Here is an 18894-nt window from a genome sequence, read left to right as displayed (position 1 = left end):
TGGAAAGCAGTGTTTACCAACCCGGATAGGGATAATGTTTCCAAAACACCAAACGGGAGTGCATGAAAAGCCAGAGCAGCCAGCTTATGAAAATTGTCACACCGAGGGCAAGGACCGAGCTGAAGACAGGCGTGGGGAAGACCAAAAGGGGCTTTATTAGGAAAAAGTACGATACAGGCAGGGAAATGGAAACAGACCACGAAAGGTCAAAACGGAGTAGGGCGGATCAGGCAGGAACACTAGGCACAGGACACACTGGGGAGCACATGCAGGTAGTAACATCAATGATTGGACTGGGGAGCTCGAGACAGGGAGGCACCTTATATATCACTGACGAGGGAGCAGACGAGAGGCAGCTGGGGTGATCCACACGAGGGCTGTAACGAGAGGCAGGATTAAACAAGTAACTGGTGTGGCTCGTTAGAGTGAGGAGTGAACGAGGGGGGAAGGGATGCAGGGCATGACAAAAATCATGTGATAAACACACTTGGGGGTGAACAACTCGAGGCCCCTGGGGAGCCTTTCATTTTCATTTGTGTAGTGAGCACACAGGAAAATGCCATATTTAAACAGTTTTGTTTACTGTCAGATGGGTAACGTGGCATACGTGACAAGAGAGAAAGTCAGCTGATAACACCCACACATTAAACCCAATCTATTTGTGTATGGTTATAGCCAAAAGCAATGTAAGGGTCTTTCCCCCTGCAACTAAATTGGTTACCCTAACCAGAGTCAACAAGTAAAATTGAACGGTGAAGTTAGTGCTAACAGCCTAGTTTTAACCTGTTTTATTCAATAACTAATGAAGTGTATGGTTACCAATATGCTGTAATATGGGAGGGGGTGGTTTCCCTGTAATTGGAAAGTTGTCAGTTCAAATTTCAGAGTGATGCCACCATCAAGCCCTTGAACAAGGCCCTTAATCCCAACTGTCAAGGATACCCAACTTGGACAATTTGGGGCAGTGTGTGGCTCAGTGGGCTAAGCCTGTGTGCCTGTAATCAGAAGACGGTCACCAGTTTAAACGCAGCCTCAGCATGTCTACAGGTCCTTGAGCAAGGCCCTTAACCCCCAGCCCCTTGGGCACTGCCACAGGTGGCTGCCCATCACGGACAGCTTACTCTACAAAGAGCAAGTTGAGGGAGGCATAAAGATGATTTCCCCATGGGGATCAATAATAATTATCATTATTAAATGTAAAACTAAAGTTCCGAATCCTTCAGACACATGCTCAGGAAAAGCCCTGCTGAGTCTTATAGATCCGACTGGCAGGTACTGTATGGGCAGCAGGGCCTTGGCATCCTCCATGATCTTCTAAAGTGCCAAAGAAAAGGAAGAATGAGACGGAAGAGGGTTGTAAGTTTAGAAAGAGGAAGGGAACTGATCCCTAGGAAAGAATGAACAGACGTTGGTGGGAAGACACATACTTTTAGCACACTCTTCTGTCCAAAATAACGTACAAGTCAAGAAAATATCACATTGCAAACATACTTCCTGTCAAGGAGCCGGTTGGGCATAAGTGCAGCTAGGCTGACCTTCCAAAGGGAACCCAGGTTCAAGTGTAAGCAGTAATGGGAGCGGGAGCCACACAACTTCTAACAAAGCCAGTGGCTAGTAAAACTAACATTCAATCAGCTGAATTCACAACATTAAGATCATGGGGCGGCGAAGAAATATGGCAGCCGCAGGAGAGATGGGGGAAACAGAGAGTGGGATGGAGGGATGACAATGGACAAAGCAAGGAGCCTAGAGCGAGAAAAGACAAACCACCAGTCAGACCACTTGGCTGAGGTTAGATCAGTGTTTCTCAAACCAGTCCTCAGGGACCCCCCCCCCCCAGACAGAGAGCTGAGAGGGAGCCAAAACGTTGACTGTTGGGGGGCCCTTAGGACCAGGTTCAGGAACACTGGGTTGGATGACTTTGGGAAGAAAAATAAAATCAAGAACAAAAGCAATCTATCAGCTGCGCTGCTTGGGCCCCTAAGAAAAGAAGGATGGCTACGTGGTGCTCCTGTCACAGAGTGCCCCCCCACACACAGAGTCATGTGCTACCAGCTGAACGCGAGGGATCAAGACACACCAAGTGACAAGCACAGACAGACGTCTATAAAAACATGGTCTCTATCTGGGAGGGAAAAACAGTGTAGGCTGGCAAACGAGTGCAGAGAGTGAGGGAAAGTGCAGGCGTGCAAGACAGATGGCGTGTCGGAGCCAGCCGCACCTGGATGGGACAGCGTGTACATGATGTACAAACTGACGGCGCAGTCAGACGCCATCTTCAGCGGTGGCTGCAACGACTGGTTTCACTTCCATCTGCAGACCAGCAGCAGTGCCTACAGTCACACAGGGCAACAGGGTCATAATCAGAAGCAACTGAATTCACCTAATATATCACCGTCAACATAAAAAGCAAAGCTAATCACTAAGACAACACTTAGTCCTCAAACACAACATCAACAAATAAATAACAATTGGCACATATCAAATACAAAAACAATTTGATGGCTGGCAGCAGAATTCAATGCCAGTCCTCATATCTGCCCACAGAACCTACTTTTATTTGCTCGCTAGCAAAATATTTAGTCACTGAAAGTCTCTGATATTAGCTGATTAATTGCTGTCACACTTTCTCCAGCTGTGAGATAAAGATTGACTCAATCTTTAAGAGATAATACTGCAAACAGAACTTCACTTCAGAATATTATGCATGTCTACTGTGTACTTTGCCTACAATGTTTTCTCGCCTATATTTTTATACTGTCTTGTGCTGTATGTTTCTTTGCATGCACTTTGCACTTTATCTACACGCCTCTCTGCTGTATGCATAAAAAAATCTCCCTGGGATCAATAGTGATCATCTTGCCTTATTAAAAAGTGTAAAATACCGTGTTGACCAGAATATAGGACAGGTTTTTTTTTTTCTGAAAAAGTGGTGTCGTATTATATTTGGGATCTAGATAAAAAGGGAATGGATGGCGCCAAATAGGATATTTTGTAACGGGTGCTTTGACTTACCGTAATATAGGTCAAAAAATTCACAAGTGTCACGGCAGATGCGTGAGAGCTGGCATCCCTGGTGAAGCGTGTTTAGCGTGCATCCCTGGTGATGCGTGTTTAGCGTGCATCCCTGGTGATGCGTGTTTAGCGTGCATCCCTGGTGAAGCGTGTATAGCGTGCATCCCTGGTGATGCGTGTTTAGCGTGCATCCCTGGTGATGCGTGTTTAGCGTGCATCCCTGGTGATGCGTGTTTAGCGTGCATCCCTGGTGATGCGTGTATAGCGTGCATCCCTGGTGATGCGTGTTTAGCGTGCATCCCTGGTGATGCGTGTTTAGCGTGCATCCCTGGTGAAGCGTGTATAGCGTGCATCCCTGGTGATGCGTGTTTAGCGTGCATCCCTGGTGAAGCGTGTATAGCGTGCATCCCTGGTGATGCGTGTTTAGCGTGCGTGTTTAGCATGCATCCCTGAGTGTCCTGTAAATTGTTGGCTTCCCTGGCTGTGCTGTTGCTAGTATTAAACCGATAGTAGCTGTTGATAAAGATAGCAAGATTGACTTCAAAAGTGCCATCATATCGTTTATTAATATAGCTCATCCTTTCTCCATATTACGTTTTGTTTTTTTTTTTACCCTCTACATGTTTGGTCGAAAACATTCTGCACCCTCAAGGGTTGTGGAGTTTGTAATATTCGTTATCTAACCCCCCCCCCCCCCCCCCAAAATAATACATTTGTTTTTAGGAGTGTTTGTTGTTAAATACACTTATTGTAATCTGATTCCAAGATCAGGCTGTTTCTGATGAATTAGCATGCAGTTTGTGTGAGGAACTTGCAGACTTTGGTGCAACTGCCAACTCCAATGTGAGGTGGGAGACCTTCTGTGAACAGACCCTGGCTGCAAAGGGGTGTTGGCTCCTGATATCTTTGCAAGAGGACGAAGGTCCAAGTCTTTAGAGTCCTGGTGCTCCCTGTCTTGCTGTATGGCTGTGAGACATAGACGCTATCCAGTGACCTGAGACGAAGACTGGACTCCTTCGGTACTGTGTCTCTTTAGAGAATCCTTGGGTGTTGCTGGTTTGACTTTGTGTCGAATGAGCGGTTGCTAGAGGAGTCCCGAATGAGGCACATTACCTGCATTGTGAGGGAGCGTCAGTTACGGCACTATGGTAATGTGGCGCGTTTCCCTGAGGGTGATCCGGCTCGCAGGATCCTCGTTGCTGAGGACCCGAGCAGCTGGACCAGGCCAAAGGGACGCCCACATAACACCTGGCTGCGGCAGATAAATGGCCATTTCCAGAGGGTGGGACTGGACTGTGTATCTGCCTGGGGGGAGTTTCATCATGAGGTGGGTGTGGCAACATGCTGCACTGGGGCATGCTCCCCAACCTGACCTGACCTGACCTGTTGCTGGTTAACTTATTATATTTTCTTGCCAAATAAAGTTATTTTTCTTAATAAAGGTAAGATTTGGTATTCCAAATTCTAAAAATAGTCCCCAAAAAGTGGGGGGTCATTTTATAATTGGGGTCATCTTATATTCAGGCCAATACGGTAATGCCAACTCATCCAGGTGCTCTCACCAGCAATCCTCACTTTGTACTTGAGTAGCAAGCTCTCAGTAACGGTGCCGAATTGATCGAGTGCCTTGATTGGTCCATTCGGTGTGGGCGGGATATGACACTGAGGAGAAACGGGGATCGTTCTGAGCATACGGCCCACACAGTGTGACTCACCCATGTCTGTCTTGCAATTCGTCAGCTCATGATGCACATGCATGTTATACGGACACAGAAAAAACTGTTTGGCTGATTGACACAGAAATCAATCAATGAGCGTGCAGGACACCTATGCCAGTGGTATTTATCAATTCCAGCCTCCAGCTATACCACAAATTTGGTAAATTCTACCATCATCACCTTACAATTAAACTAATTAATCATAAAGCCTCACCTGGTGAATCACCTGGGCATCTAAGGAGGAATGAACATGTGCCAGAGCTTCCTTAACTTACCCCATCTCTATATGTTTGGGTGGCATTACAGTAATATCATATACTGTGGTATTTTGGGTATTTCTGGCAAATTGTACCTGCTGATGAACTTTGTCAGAAAATACCATAACTGTGCTGCTCCTTATAAAGTCAGATAGCACACGAGCCTCCTTCTCTCCTCTCTGAGACAGTGCTAAGTGCTTTTTCCCCCAGGGGTCTACACCCATCCCCAGGCTGGGGGGAGGGGGGGGGGGCTCCATCTTTAAGAATTCATGCCTCTAGTGGATTCCAGCACACTTTTCTCAGCATCTTTGGGCCCAGCCAGCCACCATAAGTGAAGACGCAAAAGAAAATAAAAGTGCATGATAATATTACTAATATTTTAGGTTGGGAGATTGGAAAACAGGTTTGTACTTGGAGGAAAACTTAGAAGACAGTGGTTACACTAAGACACAGGGTTTCACTCAAAAATGCAGCTTTCGAAACAAATGTCTGAAATATTTCTGTCACATATGCACTGACACCCTAGTTGGGCTGCAAATTCCTCCAACCAGCCACTCAGCTCTGCCAAACATCTCTTCAGAGCTCTCAGAAGCTTCTTCAGCTGGTTCTCTGCTTACTCACCAAATGGGAAATACAGAATCGATACATTTTCACATGACAAAGATGTGATTCAGATTCAGATTCAGAATACTTTATTGACCCCTCAGGAAATTATGTAGATAACCTCCCTTTTCATAACCATACAGGAAGTTAACTTACATGTAGTTTCTAGCAGTCACACTCCTCAAAGGGTGAGGTCTGTTTGCACTTCTAATGAAACACAACACGCCGACAGAGGTTCTCCCACAGTCGATACGGGTACAGAACTCCTGCTCTGCATTCATACCTTGATGTAGTAACATTATCATTAACATTTAGCAGTAACTTTTATCCAAAGCCACAAACAGCCCCTGGGGTGACCAGGCCTAAGGGCCCTTACCCAGAACCCAAGGAGGGCATGAGCAGGGCTTTGGATTCTGGAAGAAAAACGTAATCTTGGTCTTATCAGGCCATAGTACACCTTAGCCAAGTTCCTTTGGTGGACCTGGAAACTCCAGTCGAGCTTCCAGATGTTTCCTCATGTACAGATATTGCTGGTCAACCCATAAGGTGATGTAGGGGACATCCTCTAGAGAACATACACTAAGATCATTTTCATTCTTTTCTCTACGCATCTGTTTAATTACTTCTCTCGCGTTTCCTCCATCGTACTTTGCTTTCAGTTTCACTTCTTGGCAGACCAGGGTTCTCATTGGTTAAATAGGAGCAGTTCATTCTTTAGCACATGATCGAAAAGCAATGGTAAAAAAAAAGACAGGTATCCTTGTTAGCTCAGTTTTTTCACATTTGCACCCCCATATGCAAACAGCATATTCCAGTTTTAGCCTTCATTCTCCAGACTTGCATCTTGGCTTTAAATATTTTGCACTGTATAATCAAGTTACTAACTTGACCACAGATGTGTGGGTATCAGCCAGCAAACGTCTGAGAAACATTTGCACGGCATGAATACTTTTGCAGGGCATTGTTAATAGATGCACACACAAGCACGCGCTGTGGTCCGCCACCGCGTCTGTAGCATTTTCATATGGTGTATGGCACACTGCCAGCTAAAACCATTGACCGTACCCTGGAATAGGTGGCTTCTTGTGAAAAAAAGCAATGCACAAAAAGCACTGAGAGGTACCATGTGACCTATACCAGCTGCTACTGCAGGGGGTGTCATTCACCAGTCGTACCTCACCACAGGCACCAGACACAGCTGTCTCTAGGCCAGTGCAACCAGTGCAACCAGTGCAGCTGTTCAGTGCACTCTAGTTGTCTTAGTTGTGTAAATAATTGAATACATTAATTATCACAGGAGAAACCTAAATAGGAAACATCATGCTAATTGTGGTTGCGGGTTGGTTACCACTAACGCTATGTTATGGTCAGTCATAATCGACAGTTTGGCAACGTTTCCTAGTATAGTACACCAGCAGTGTAGAGAGAGTAGTTAAGACCAAGACTGTCTGTCGGATATGTAGCTGGAAACACATCCAAAAGCTAACTCATATGAGATATCATCTGGATAGGTCTACGACTGGACCAAGGCGGAAAAACACACCATGCAAGTTAGTCTCCCTGTGGCATTTAAGGTGCTTTTGCCAGGAAATTCTGACTGGGCTGAAAAATAGCTTTAGGCTATATGAGTATTTATCACTACAGAATTTCCGCCATTCCCGGTAGTGGAGAACACACAGTTTTGTTCATTATGATTGTTATGATACTGTAGTCTTGTGTTTTATTTATTTTACATAACTGTTTGCAATAAACATCTCTTAACTTTTGTTATTCACGTCAACGGGCGCATTGCCTTTGGATTGCAACTGTTTCTCATTGTGTTTGTGTTTCCAGATTTAATAATAAATAATATCAAAATAAATTCTGTTTTCCCCACTGTGCCAAAATTGCTCTGAACTGTGAATCCAAAACCGAGGTTTGTATCGAACTGTGAGTTTTGTGTACCTAAATATACACTGGAAATACACTTAATCGAAATCCTGTCTTGGACATGTGATCACATAGCCTAGGCAAACGTGACCTGTGTGGCCCCCCTAACATTTCACACTAGCTATTGCGGAAAGGTCACACTTGCAGTGATTGGTCAGTTATTAATTTTCATAATAGCTTCATCTGTATTACAATAACCAAGCGGCACCATTTCTTAGTTTATGTTGGTCTCAGCTGGGGGCCCCAGATAAATCGCCTTGCTCTAGGTTCCGCCCCCCCTGCCCACAGGGCTACTTTCTGCAAAGGTTCTGCCTTCTCAGGCATGGCTCTGTCACGGCTTTTTGTCACCGCGAGATCTTTCCGCCTCCCACGAGGCACATCTCATGCTCTCAAAATGACACTATTTCCACTGTGGTGCCAAGATCGGCCCGTGGTGCAGACTATTTAAAAAAAAAAAGAAACTGAACAAAGGAACTCGGAACAAAAGGGAAAGAAACTACCAGTGGAATCAGCTCCAAAGCAGATCGCAAAAACTACTCTGGCTCACAGCGACGAAACGGAGTTCACGCGTTCGTTTTAAAAAGTTTGCTAATCCACCGGCTGCTGTGGCTAAGTACTGGTATAGGTGGAAATTACTGAGCGAAAATGGCGATTAAAGATTAATGATTTTTGAAAAGACTGATCTTTGTTATACACATAGAATTTCTCATTGGCGTTGATTTGTTTTCAGTATTTATTTTACTCTCTATGCTGCTCAGGTGCTCTGTATATATGGTCTTATGCTCCTATTTTTTTTTAAATCATTGTGAATCCCTCCTAGTTTGTCACTTGCTGCCTGAATGTCATGAGCTTTAATTGGATACCTGCATATGGATGGTATGAGAATGCAGACCACTTTACTGGACGTTACTACATCTTAAATTATTTAGCAGGTGCTTTTTTCCAAAGTGATGTACGCTCTGAGAAAGTGGGGTCAGACCGTCCTTGGAGCAACTGGGAGTCATGGGCCGCGCTTAGGGCCCCACGGTGAAATCACTCTGCCAACGTTGTGATGTGGGATGAGATTTTGGGCCCATGATGGCATATCATATAAGGCCTCCAACCAAGAACGATCCAATTACTGCTAATTTTGGAACTGTCCTAATGTTGCCCCCCCTTTGCAGCCCTATTTGACATAGCACCCTATCCTGCTGAGCCAAGCGCTGCCCCCCACCCCTCCTGCAATTTTGACTGGGCCTCACCTTCACAAAGCCTGTCCCTCCCATGCTCCGAAATGCACGCCCCCTGTTACCATCAGTCCCGTTTCCTGTTAACACCAGCTAGGGCGGTGAGAGCGGAGCAGGGCATGCCCTTCGCCCCAGCACACCCACTGCTGCTGTCCAGCCTCTGGCTCTGCATGTGAGGGCTTTGCCTGCTCCGTGCTGTGAGGCTCCCCAGCAGGCTTTCCAGTGTCCGCCCACGGTTTAGTGAATTAGTGCCTCTAACCTGCCCGTAGTGCTAGATTGAGTGTGTTGATGTCAGACTTGCTGACAGGGACCTGTTGTATTGCTGCGGAGAGGACACCTCATCGCAGCATCTGATGGTCACGTGTGGCCCAAAGCCTTTATGAAGCATGCCAGTGATGCACTCCCCCATTTCATACAGGGTTTGCCATGCGACCCACAGGCTCTCTCTGCTTCACAGGCCAGAGTGTGACAGGGTCAGTTTCCCATAATGCATTGCACCACTGGTATGGCTTGGAACAGACAGCCTGTCACTGGGCTCTTATACGATGGATACATGGTTATGGATACAAGCCAAACACCAAAATGGACAAAAAGATGCTGAGCCTTTCGATGGAGTCACACTGTCAATTATGAGAAAATTATTTTCACTGAGATCCTTAAATCAAGAAATTGATGATAACTGGGGGAGATATGTAAAAGTGTAGTGTGATAGAAAAGCTTAAGTTCCTGAATTCGCTTCTCATTTTGAAAATCGAAGAGGATTGCAACACTCAGCATTCCCTGGGTGTTTGCAGCTCTCAGACCTCAGCTTAAAAAGTGCAGTGTCACATCCGTGAGATAAGGGGACCGCAGTTTGATATAAAGCTGCTTACTTCACCAGAGCCATGACCACACACCAGTTGGGGGGGGGGGCTGATGTGGTGGAGGAACAGGCAGCTTTGTGCTGCAGCCCCCGTGGCACTGCTGACGGTGTGGGCCAGGAACCCAAGGTGGCGATGGGGACAGTGATGGGGCAGGAGAGGCACTTTGATACTGATTTCAGCCGAGGGAACCTCACAGAAGTCTGCAGTTATTCATATCAGCCCTTCACCAGGGCTCGACAGGTCCCATTACCAATTAACTCGGTTATAATGGTTTCCTATTCCTTTGACGGAGGAAGGTTGCGGGGACTCCGCGGGGACCCCATGAGATATAGGTCTAGGGCTCATGGGACACTATAGAGATGCAGAGAGTATGTATGTTTGTTTCTGTGATATTTATAACTTGCGGTTGCTGGTGAGGCTGAAGAAGGGAAGAGGAGAGGAAGCTGGGGGTGAGAGACAGGTGGGCGGGTAGCAACTGTTGGCGTGTGGGTCCCATGATACATGGTGGCGATACTGAGCAGGTCCAGATCCCCCGGAATGGCTCCTCCTACCAAACTGGGTTCTGTTGGCCATATGGTCCACAAAAAAAACAGGAACTGCAGGGTCTGGCCTGCCTTCAGACATGGATGTGAAGAGCAAACCCACACAGTGCAAGGACCCACACACGACACCCTTAACAAAAGAGAAACGGTTGAATGCACCCCCCACCCCCACCAAGAAACGAAAAAACTGAAGCCACATAGGGGCCGGCCTGAAAGACGGAACAAAGTGGCCCCAAAGAGGCACCCCGAGCACTTTCAGTGCTGGATGTGGGGCGACGTGAATCAAACGTTCAGAAAAGTTCACGAGAAGAGGGTGCAAGTAGAGACAGAGCGTGGCTGTACCCACACACAGGAAGCGGTACTGCTGAGATGGTGGCAGAACAGCAAAGGCTGGGAATTTCCCTGAAAAAGAAAGAGCCATTCCGGAATGTTCCGGGGCCGCTGTGAAATGTAGTCTGGCCCTAGGGGAGAGGAAGCTGGAGTGACAGCTGGAATGGGCACCTCTGGGAATGTGGACATGGGCAAGAGACCTCGGGGCCCGTTTCAGGCAAATGGCATAGGGCATCCTCCCACCCACGCGATACAGAGCTGGGGAAAAGACAGACAGAGAGAGACCAACATGCTTTTATTGTCTTTGGTTTCTGTTTTTAATTTTATTACTTGTTCTTTTCGTACTTGGCGAATGAAAGGATTCTAATTCTGAGACCTACACAGGCATGCAAAGAAAGATAGACAGACAATAAGTCAGAGAGACAGACAGGCAGGCAAACATACTCATAGACTCAGAGAAACAGATACATGGTAAGACAGATTCAAATAAGCAGACAGACAGGCAAACTGTCACACACAGAGGCAGATGGTGAAATACACACTCAAAAACAAACAGGCAGAGAGACAGATTGACATACATAAAAGTTTTTGCATACCATAGGTTTTTACCAGTTTTCCATTCATTTCATAAACTGCAGGTTTTTTATTCTTGTTAAGCACTGGAAAGTTGAATGAACAACTATAAATGAAAATATAAGTCAAATAAAACAAGTTTCCTTTATATCACAGAAAGAGTGCATGCCTGACATCCTATTAAAAGGCTGTGTGATGATAGCATAGTTAAATTCTAGGCTGTCCTTTAACTTTAAATGCGCTAGTTAACCGTTTCATCCCATGAAACAGAGCAGTATTTAATGCCTTGAACTTTCTCTTTTGTTATAACTGCTAGAGGAGGTTACTTTGACGAATTAATGATATGTCATTTTCTTGCTAATAAAGGTACTCAAATGGTAAACATACTGTAAATTTATTTGTTAGTAAAGAATATGAAATGTATTTTTAGTAAATAAGTGAATAAAATGCAAATGTAGAAAATGTGTGCAAAAACGACTGGTAGTGTATGATGAGACAGACACATGCAGAGACAGACAGACATACTCATACACCTGGAGAGACAAACAAATACATTGTAAGAGACAGACAGGCAGATTGTAAGACAAAGTCAAACATGCAGACAGATAGACAGGCAGTGAGACAGGTTCAAACATGCATGCAGGCAGACAGTTAGTGAGACAGGTTCAAACATACAGACAGTGAGACAGGATCAAACATACAGACAGACAGTGAGACAGGTTCAAACATACATACAGACAGACAGACAGTGAGACAGGTTCAAACATACAGACAGACAGACAGTGAGACAGGTTCAAACAGACAGACAGGCTGTGAGACAGGATCAAACATACAGACAGACAGACAGTGAGACAGGTTCAAACATACATACATACAGACAGACAGTGAGACAGGTTCAAACATACAGACAGGCAGACAGTGAGACAGGTTCAAACATACAGACAGGCAGACAGTGAGACAGGTTCAAACATGCAGACAGTGAGACAGGTTCAAACATGCAGACAGACAGGCAGACAGTTAGTTTGACAGGTTCAAACATACAGACAGGCAGTGAGACAGGTTCAAACATGCAGACAGACAGGCAGACAGTTAGTGAGACAGGTTCAAACATACAGACAGACAGTGATACAGGTTCAAACATACAGACAGGCAGACAGTGAGACAGGTTCAAACATACAGACAGACAGACAGTGAGACAGGTTCAAACATGCAGACAGGCAGGCACGGACAGTATGGTGAAACTGAGTGCTCATGGTCTTAGTGAGGACCCCCTTCATGAGGACACAGCATTGCTGCCAAACCTACGGGCTGTTCAGGAGCTTCAAGGTCACCTTAAAATTGCTCCTATGTCACCCAACACATGTTCTCGCAGAACACAACAGCCATGTTCAACAGCCATCAGCCTCTCCGCTGGATTGGTGGGGTCATAAGTCAGGGGTGCAGGCAGGATGGGGAACTTAACTGTCCAGAAATCGACAGCAGAGTGTTTTCAACTAACCACTACACCAGTACACGTGTTTTTAAAATACACAACTGTTATTTTAAAAGGTACACAACTGTTACTAATGTGCTTTTAAAATGTGTAAACTGTTACTGACATTCATGGGGTCAGAAGTCTGGTCAGATAAGCACGAAGAAAAAATCATCATTCCCCATCCGTTGTGTGGAAGGTGTTCCACCACAGTAAAAGATCACGAAGCCTGGAAAGGGACACATGAAAAAATGTCCTCATGGTAACTAATATTATTAATGTAGCAATACAAAAAATAGCCCTATCTAGGTCCATCAGATCACCCTGCTTCCACTTCCTCTTCCCCTGTCATTTCACACAACCAATACCTTGCTCCACAATGAAGGCGAGAGCTACCAAAATTCAAAATTTTAAAACTAACGTACACATGAAGATACAATGTGTGCTCTACTATGCCACCTGGCGGACGCGGAGAGAATGCACAATATTTATGGGGGTGATATTACAGAGACTGCATGGTGCAGTCTTTGAGGAAGAACAAGCTGGTGAAAGTGTGTGTGTCTCTGTGTGTATGTGTGCGCGCATGTGTGCAGCTATGTGACAAAATGATACAGAGAGATGCAATAAAACAGCACAAAACAGACTACAAGCAATATTTTAACAGAGAGAAGCTATATAGATCAATTCTGTTTTTTTCCATTTCTTTTTATTAAGTAATAATCATCATTCCCTCAAAAATAGGTGTTGAAATCATCAATTTGTTTAGACACAACAAAGCCAAACTAAATCTGTAATCCTACCTAAGTTAACTTCTATTTTAAGGAACCATGCATGACCTTGCATTACTTCTCATTTCACTAGGCAATAAATATATACAGGTATTCCCCATTTAACATCCGCATTACGTGCTGTAGAATGGGATGGATGTTGATCGAATATTACCACAGTCACTTAGAAAGTTTAGGCTACTTTGTAGTAGTACAGTGCTTTGTAGTAGCATGTCAATTTTAAGAAGTTTCGTCCTCAAAGATTCTTTTTTTATAAAATAAAACATGCTTCATTTTGTCCGAAGCCTAAACACATGCTAAACCTTTTTGTAATTTATGGAAATTCACAATAATTATAGAAAATTCATTAGTGTACACATAAGTAGGCAATTAACATAAAAATTCATAACAATTATAACAAGTATAATTTTAACTAGAGTTACTAAAGTATAAGGTTATCTAGAGTTCAGTAAAGTACTGTAACATTATACGTCAGGCAGGACTGTACAGTACAGTGTCTTTGTTGCCTACAGCCTGCCCACTCTCTACCTACCGCCTACCTATGCAAGGATGTATCGGTTGCATCCTTGCCAAACAAGACCAATCCCAAGATTCATTTGGCCCCACGTTCGTTCTTGGGAGGCAAGTTAGTAAGACCGGTTTTGCCAAGACCACGACTGTGTCCAAATTCAGGAGCTACATCCTTTGAAGGATGTGATCTATAGGTGCGGCCTTTGCAAGTGGTGTTCTTCAAAGGTCAAACAGAAAGCGTTATCAAATGGGACAGTCTGGCCAGCAGATAACTTCCTACTTGCATCACCAGCTGATCCTGCCTTTACCCTTGCGCTGCTCCTATCGCCCAGCTGATCCTGCCTTTACCCTTGCGCTGCTCCTATCGCCCAGCTGGGACCCACTTTACCTCCGAGCAATGAATCTTGGGATATGTTGGGTTGTGAAGGATCCATCGGGTGGATCCTACGCTACTTGGCAAAAGAAGGAAGTGTTACTAGGCTGCATTTGAAGGAGCCCTCGAAGGAACCAGCCTTGTCGCACTGCTGTGACGCATCTCGTCCTTGAATACAGTCTTCAAAGGATGCAGCCTCTGAATTAGGACACACTCCACAAGTATGATCTTCACGTTCTAGGCATTGAGACGCACCCCAGCTGTTCCCATCCGTACCCTTGGCTCAAGAAGCACCATTCCTGTCATGTAGCTGGGACACGCCCACATTACTGCCCATGGCTTGGATAACATGCACGTCTGGGAAGGCACCATCAGTGCTGAACGATATATACAGGCTTTGGAGCAACAAATGCTGCCATCCAGACAACATCCTTTTCAGAGAAAGCCTTGTATATTTCAGCAAGACAATGCCGAACCGCATTCAGCACTTATTACAACAGCAAGGCTCTGTAGAACAGTGCGGGTGCTAGACTGACCTCCCTGCAGTTTAGAGCTGTCGCCCATTGAAAACATTTACAGTAGCACATCATGAAACGAAAAATGAGAAATGCTATATCAGGCAATATTTCACTTTCAAAACTCCAGCAACTGGGGGGTGTTCCACGAAGCAGGATTTCTTCATTAGCTGGGTTTAACTTAGCTAGAACTCATGATTGTCTAATAAGAGTTTAGGTAAGGAGCATTTCTATTGGACAAGCATGAACTTTAGCTAAGTTAAACCCAGCTAACGGAGAAATCCTGCTTCGTGGAACACCCCCCTGGTCTCCCCAGTTCCCAAAGGTTTACAGGTTGTTGTTAAAAGAAGAGGTGATGCAACACTGGTAAACATGCTGTCCCAACTTTTCTGAAATGTGTTGCTGGCATCAAATTCAAGTATATTTGTCATAATTAATGAAATAATGAAATTTCTAACAGGGAATTTTTAAACAATGATGAAATTACTCAGTTTCAACTTTTGATATGTTGTCTTTGTTCTGTTTTCAGTTACGTTTGGGGTAATATTGCACTTTGTTTATGTTTACATTTTACACGCATCTCAACTTTTTTGCAAACAGGGTTCTACCTCCATGCAGTCAGTCATGGGATAGACTGGGCAGAGAAGGATCCATCGGGTTGTAGTCAAATTTAAACAAATATGTACATACACAATACTATTATTTTTTTAACTCCACGTTTGTTTTGCAACAGTTTAAGTTACTTTGTACACGTATGTGGAGGTCATCCTAGTCACCCTGCCTGTCCTGAGGCCTGTGCATCATTGCTGTCAATTAGGATGATTGAAACCCTCTAATTATAACAAGACTTCTACATGCTGTGAAGTATATTCGTTTTGCAGAATCAAAACTGAAGCAATCACAGCAATAGTAACAATCCAAGCATGCAGTGGTTTTTTCATAATGATGTAATAGTAGATATTCCCATACTTCAGTAATGATTGCAAACTGATGCTTGAATGGAACTGAGCTATGTTTGTACACAAGCAGCAACTGTCAACTCACAGAGAATGGGAGAACGTGACTCAACGTTACCACACAATCTCGCAACTGTTTCTGATATTTCAGAGCCAATAGTGGTTTCTGGTGGGATTTTCCGGCGTCTTTAAGGTGAGGGAAAGCTGGAGTTAAGCCCGAGATAAAAGGCTGCTCCTGCCAAGAATAACTAATTGTTTAATTACCAACAAATATTAAATCTTTAATGGAGCCCAAATTAAAAAATATATTGTCATAAACTGTATTGTGTCATCCTATACCTCTTTTTGAAAATTTATCAACGATTGTTCCCCCGAAACTTCTGTTGTGTTGTGAGCAAATTTGCAGAGTTGTTGAATTCTGAAGTGTTTTCTGAATTTGCAGCAGGTTGACACTTATTGGCCACCGTACTTCTACACTTGGCTTCAGATCAAATCCTCAAGGCAAAAGAGAAAGATGCATTTTGCTAAACACAAGGAGAGGAAATTGGTGCTAAGACAAAACAGAAATAACTACACATACCACTATCTGCTACAGGGTAATAATACGAATCGGTGCCAATGGTGAAGAGGATGATTTTAAAATCAATGGCAGGTAAGTTATACCAAGGACTAGTTAATCTGAGCCAAAAACTTGATTGCCTTTTCCAGGAAGCTGAGGTTGTCAGTGAACCTTCCAGCAATACAGTGACCAAAGAGATGCCTGTATATAATCAGTGCAATGAGTCGATGAAAACAAAACAGAAGACATGTAACGGCTATTTCAGGTACCTTTCAAAAGCCGGCAGCCCATATATGCAAAACTAAGAAGGTTAAGGACCTTAAAAGTTTCTGCACAGAAGGATAGTCCAAGATGACTCCAAATGTGTTCAGTGGTCCAAGATGGGGTGTGCAAAGTGTTATAAACAAGTGTACCAGCCAGCCATTTTCCAACCCACTTGTCCTACTGGGTCACGGGAAGTGTACCAAAAAACCTAATTAAATATATCATTTATCATTTGGAATATATGCCTGTTGGTTTCATTGTTGGTTTCATGTTGGATAACAATTGATATCAGTAATGGCACTGTTTTATACAGTTTTTTTTCTACTTATTTTGTAATTGCTTAATTTAAACTTTGGGAATACAAAAAAAATGCTATCGGTGCAATTTTCTGAACAAAATACTCACCTCCATTCGCCTTTTTGTGGAGTATAGATACACCAGCATAAATCGGTACTGAGCTTAGCTAATAGAAAAGAGACAGAACTATTAAAAGTTGTAAAAGGTCCTGTTATTACTCTCCAAGAAAAGCTTGGAGCAAATCCCCAGATCTTCCCTCAGAAAACGTGCAGACGCCCCACCTGCTCTCCGAGGGACAGGGACCATCCCGCCAAGACGGCACGGCAGCGGCCTACAGGCTGCTCGGCCGAATGCGTCATGGCCGCTCCGATGATGGGAAGCAGGACTCCCGAGCTGCTCTTTAAATATTTCTCAACAAATGACTCCTGAGGGCAAAACTTACACTTAAGACTTGCGCTTAACTCATTGAACAGCTGGAAGTAACAGAGAACAAAGAGATGGACCTTCTAACATCGAGGGTCAGATCTCCTTCCAATTAATGCCCCAGACGGCCCATTTATTTTCCATCTGAGGCCACTAAACAGCAGCACGACTGTATCAGGCCTGCAGTGCTGTAAAGCTGGCAGGAGATTCCAGCATTTTAAAGCAGATGTGCTTCAGCCAAGCATGAATATCTGTGAAGACCATCAAAACAAAGGATCTCGTTCCACTGAGGGCCATGTGAATGCAAGCATCTCCTACTTCATCTCTTTTCATGACCCAGCCAAAGCTCGACTGACTATGCATGTCCAATGGCTGCTGCCGCTTAGTTACGTATGAAACGTATATATGGTTACTTAAAGTGACCAGTTGGGCCAGGAAATAGATAGAAATTAAGCTCATATGCACAGTCAGAAAAAAAAGTGTAGCACTTTGTACCTTTGCTTGTCACTGGGGCTGTACCCTGTAGGTAATTGTACTTTTTAAGCCACAGCAATGCACTCCGAGGGACATTTTGCACAATTTGGGGTAGATTCATGTTGTTTGTACCTTGGGGATGTTCCTCAGAGTCCATTTCTGTATGTTAAATTAAACTAAAAGGTACATTTACCTACAGCAGACCCTTGAGGGTACAGTCCCAGTGGCAAGCAAAGGTACAAATTGGTATACATTTTTCTGAGTGTGGTATGTATAAGATTGGTGTCTCTTAAAATAGTTAAAATCTGCCCCCAATTGACTGGATGAGGAAGACACGTTGGAAATGTAATCAGAAAAAGAACAGGACAGAGAAGAAAGTAAAGCTGCCCATCCTGCAGCTGGTACAAACGCGCATGATCTCCTAAGACAAGTGAGGAGCGTTTCGTTTGGAGCAGACTGAAGTTTACAGACATGCCTGTACCTTAGCACAGAGGAGATCTGTGCCAGTACAACAGGAATGCTGGTCTTGAAAATGACACATTTAAAACAGTGTCATTCTTCGATGATTTATACATAATGCGTATAATCCTGCTGCTGTTATTCTGTGCTCTTCCCGTAAGGAGCACCTCACACGCACAAAATTTGATCACGCGGTATTTCAAATGGCTGTTTTCCTGAAATGTGGTGGCCATCACCATGTCCCGCTCCGCTTTTTGCCAATTAACACTTACTAAGGATGTGCTGATCGATGCCGAAATATAAGCTGCGTCTGGATTCAGGGGCCACATCCTTTGAAGGATGCAGTGTATGTAGCTCCTTCAGTGTTGCTGTATGCAACGATTCCGCACCCCCCAATATTGTTCACCCCTATTACCATTCAATGAACACAAAAGGCTTAAGAATACCGGTATCGTCAATACCAACAATCGTGGTACTGGATCAAATGTGATAGAAACGACAAGCAGTCATTCCGCCCAGCTCCACAAGCCTAGCGACGTCAAACAGAAACTAAACGGCCTTGTCCGCGCATGTGCCGTTTACTTGAATTATGGGAATCGGAGTTTCGTACGACCCTTCGTTCGTGGTTAAAACATTTCAAAACTGTTTAAAACTGTTCAAAACACTTCTTTCTTTGAAATCCTGTACCGAACAGTTGAATAAACCAGATTCAAAACAACAACAGATGCTCAGGATGAGTAATTTTAAAT

General features: G+C 44.3%; 1 long non-coding RNA gene across 1 annotated transcript; it reads right to left on the bottom strand.

Annotated features, from left to right (window-relative positions):
• Window positions 1-16618: 16618 nt before the first annotated feature.
• On the bottom strand, window positions 16619-18654 carry LOC111854520 (uncharacterized). Its single transcript, XR_002840704.2, has 3 exons — window positions 18418-18654; window positions 17071-17214; window positions 16619-16955 (listed from the first exon to the last, which is right to left on the bottom strand). It is a non-coding gene; the product is annotated as an uncharacterized lncRNA (long non-coding RNA).
• Window positions 18655-18894: the final 240 nt, after the last annotated feature.

This window comes from Paramormyrops kingsleyae, chromosome 10 (assembly GCF_048594095.1).
Source record: "Paramormyrops kingsleyae isolate MSU_618 chromosome 10, PKINGS_0.4, whole genome shotgun sequence".
NCBI classification, from domain to species: Eukaryota; Metazoa; Chordata; class Actinopteri; order Osteoglossiformes; family Mormyridae; genus Paramormyrops; species Paramormyrops kingsleyae.
Note: the sequence above shows the minus strand (reverse complement) of the source record. Positions and strands in the feature narration are given on the sequence as shown.